This window comes from Elephantulus edwardii, unplaced genomic scaffold (genome assembly GCF_000299155.1).
Source record: "Elephantulus edwardii isolate Elephantulus edwardi_28Jun2011 unplaced genomic scaffold, EleEdw1.0 scaffold00133, whole genome shotgun sequence".
NCBI lineage: Eukaryota > Metazoa > Chordata > Mammalia > Macroscelidea > Macroscelididae > Elephantulus > Elephantulus edwardii.
In genome coordinates, this window is record NW_006399883.1 from 893,734 (window position 1) to 896,981 (window position 3,248).

The window sequence follows — 3,248 nt, forward strand, 5'->3', positions numbered from 1 at the left end:
TCTGTAAATGTTTATGAAAATTAATAAAATATAGAAAAAAAAAGAAGATTCCAAAAGGCAGCACGGAATGACAAAGCAAAATACTACAATGAAATTTGCAAGGAGCTAGAGTCGGAAAATCAAAAGGGCCGAACTCGTTCAGCATTTCTTAAGCTCAAGGAACTGAAGAAAACACCCTAGGGAGGCTTAAACTGTGCTTCTCCTTAGAGGCAAGGATTCTGGGGCTTCGTCTGACATACTTTGGACACGTTGTAATGAGTGACCGGTCCTTGTATAGGGGCATCATGCTTGGGAGGGTCTAGGGACAGCGCAGGAGTGGAAGGCCCTCTATGAGGTGGATTGATTCAGTGACTAGGGTAATCGGGATGGATGTATCAGAGACAGTGTGATTGGCACAGAATAGAGCAGAGTTTAGGGCTGTTGTGCATAAGGTCGCTATGAGTCGCAAGCGACTTGACGGCACATACGAACAACAACAACAACAACAACAACAACAACATGGTGATGAAGGAGGAAGCTCAAGCTGCTCTGAAGGAGCAAAACACAAGGCCCCAGGAATTAATGGAATACTAATTGACATTTCAACAAACCGATTATGACCTTGACACTCTCACCAGGTTGTGCCAAGAAATCTAGAGGACAATCACTTTGTCAGATGACTGGAGGAGATCCATATTGTTCTCATTCTTAAAAAAGGTGACCCAACAGAGAGTGGAAATTATGAAATAATTGTTCCATAACACATGCACGGAAGATCCTGCTGAAAATGATACAAAAATGACTGGAACAGCACAGCAACAGAGAATTGCCAGATGTGCAGGTTGGGTTTAAAAGAGTCTGTGGCTTTGGGTTATTACTGACAACCCTATATTGATCTTAGCTGAAAGCAGAAAGTACAGAGGAATGTCTAACTCTGTTTCATAGACTGTGCAAAGATATTTGACTGTGTGGATCACAACAAACTGTTCAAGATCAGGAAATGTGTTTGTCAAAGATTCATCTTATCTCATACCTTTTTAATCTATATGCAGAAGAGATCATTTGGGAGGATGACTGGACTTTATAAGGAGAAATGTGGTATTACGATTGGAGGAACACTCATTAACAACCTGAGTTATGCAAATGACATAACTCTGCTTGCCGAAACGGATGAAGACTTGAGGCATTTGCTGCAGAAGGTCAAGGACTGTAGCTTTCAATATGGACTGAAGCTCAACATCAAGAAAACAAAGCTTCTAACTTGTGGGCCAATTGGCAGCATCATAATAGACAACAAAGAGATTGAGTTTGTTAGTAGCTTCAGTTTGCTTGGCTCCACAGTCAACAATCTTGGTACCAACAGCTAGGAAATCAGAAGATGAATTGCATTGGGGAAATATGCTGTCAGGAACTTCTCCAGAGTACTGAAGAACAACAATGTCATTCACAAGGCCATAGTCTTCACAATTGCTTGCTATGCATCAGAGAGCTCCACAATGAGTAAAGAGGAAAGAAGAAGAATGGCTATCTTTGAGTTGTGGTGCTGGAGAAGAGTAGGAAATATCCCATCAACTGCTAAGAGAACAAACAGTTCCATCCTGAAGAGGGTGAAACTGGCCATTCCTTGGTGCTCCAAGATTTTGAAGCTCCATCTGACATACTTTGCACATGTTGTAAAGAGAGACCAGTCCTTGGAGATGGACATCATAACTCTTTATTATTTAAATATTTGTTTGTTTGTTTATTTATATTATTTAAATTTAAAACTCTTTAAAACAATACTTATATAGCAACATTTAGTTTAGTGTTTGATCAAACACTTGTTGTTATGTGCCATTTAGTCACTTGTGACTCATAGTGACCCTATATACGAGAGCCTTAAACCCTACTCTATCCTGTGCCAACCTCACTGTCTCTGACACACCAACTCCCATTATCCCAATCACTGAATCGATCCATCTCATCGAGGATCTTCCTTTCCTGCACTGTCACTCCACTCTCCCAAACATGATATCGCTCTCCAAGGACTAGTCCTTCCTTGCAACACGTCCAAAGTATGTCTGTCAGACGAAGCTTCAGAATCCTTGACGCCAAGGAACATTCTTGCTTCATCCTCTCCAGGACAAACCTGTTTATTCTCCTAGAAGTCCATGGTATATTCAACATTCTTCTCCAGCACCACAGCTCAGAGCCTTCAGGTATTACAATTTAGCCGACTTGAAACTGTCACATTCAGTATTATTTCACAGCAAATGCTACATAATGGGTTGTGCGTGTTTCTTTTTTTTAATTGGTTTGGATACAAAGTTGGTACAGGTGGTGTTTTACACTATTCTTTATTCACATTATGTTTCATACACTGCATAATATTTTTGTATGTGTGAAATGAGCAATCTCAGAAGTAAACGAAGTCACAGTGCTGGTAGATGTTGCTTGTTGTTGTTGGTGTTGTGTGCTGTCACATTGGAACCAACCCAAGCTGACACTCTGGTGGGTTTTCAGAGGCATTTAATCATGGCTGCTGGATTCCAGCCGAGTGCCTTCAGGACTGCAGTGTAGCTTCTTGCCATTACGCCACCAATCCTTAGAGTGAGAATAGTCACAATATTGTCTCCAAAATATAGATCAATAAATTGAAATGAGTAATTTTAAAGATTGTGTTGCTTCTGGTAACTGTGTCTCCAATATAACAAAATACTTTAAATTCTGATAATAAGTGTTGTGACTGGCCTATTTAATGTCTTCCTTTGTGAAGTCTTGTCATGTATTTTTTTCTGTTTTGTGATTAGATTATTAGTCTTTTTCTTGTAGAAGGCCTGTAGTTTTCTGCAAATTTAGTTGTGAGATCCTTTCTAGGGGCAAAGTCAAAACCAGTAATCATCATAAGAGATAAAATGGGATCAAATTTAGGCGCCCTCTCCAATGGCATAGATAGGTTTGTAAATATAACTAAAATGCACAACCTGGGAAGGATAAAACCGATGCATGGGAACTTCTTAAAAGAAAATACTTGTCTGCATAAAAAACTTTCTCCAAAAGGGTGAAAAGAAAGCCCACAGACTGCGGTGGAGGTAGAATAGGCAACAACATTTCAGATAAGACCCTCTAAAGACCCCAAACTCAGATTCTCACAGTATTAGGTCACAGGTGAGAATCTGGCAGGTTAGGGAAAAGGCATAGCTCTAGTCATTGGTTCTCAGGCTTTGTCCAATGGCAGGTAATGGTGATGGTAGCAGAGGCTCTAGGCTGCTCCTGCTTCTCAGGTAGAG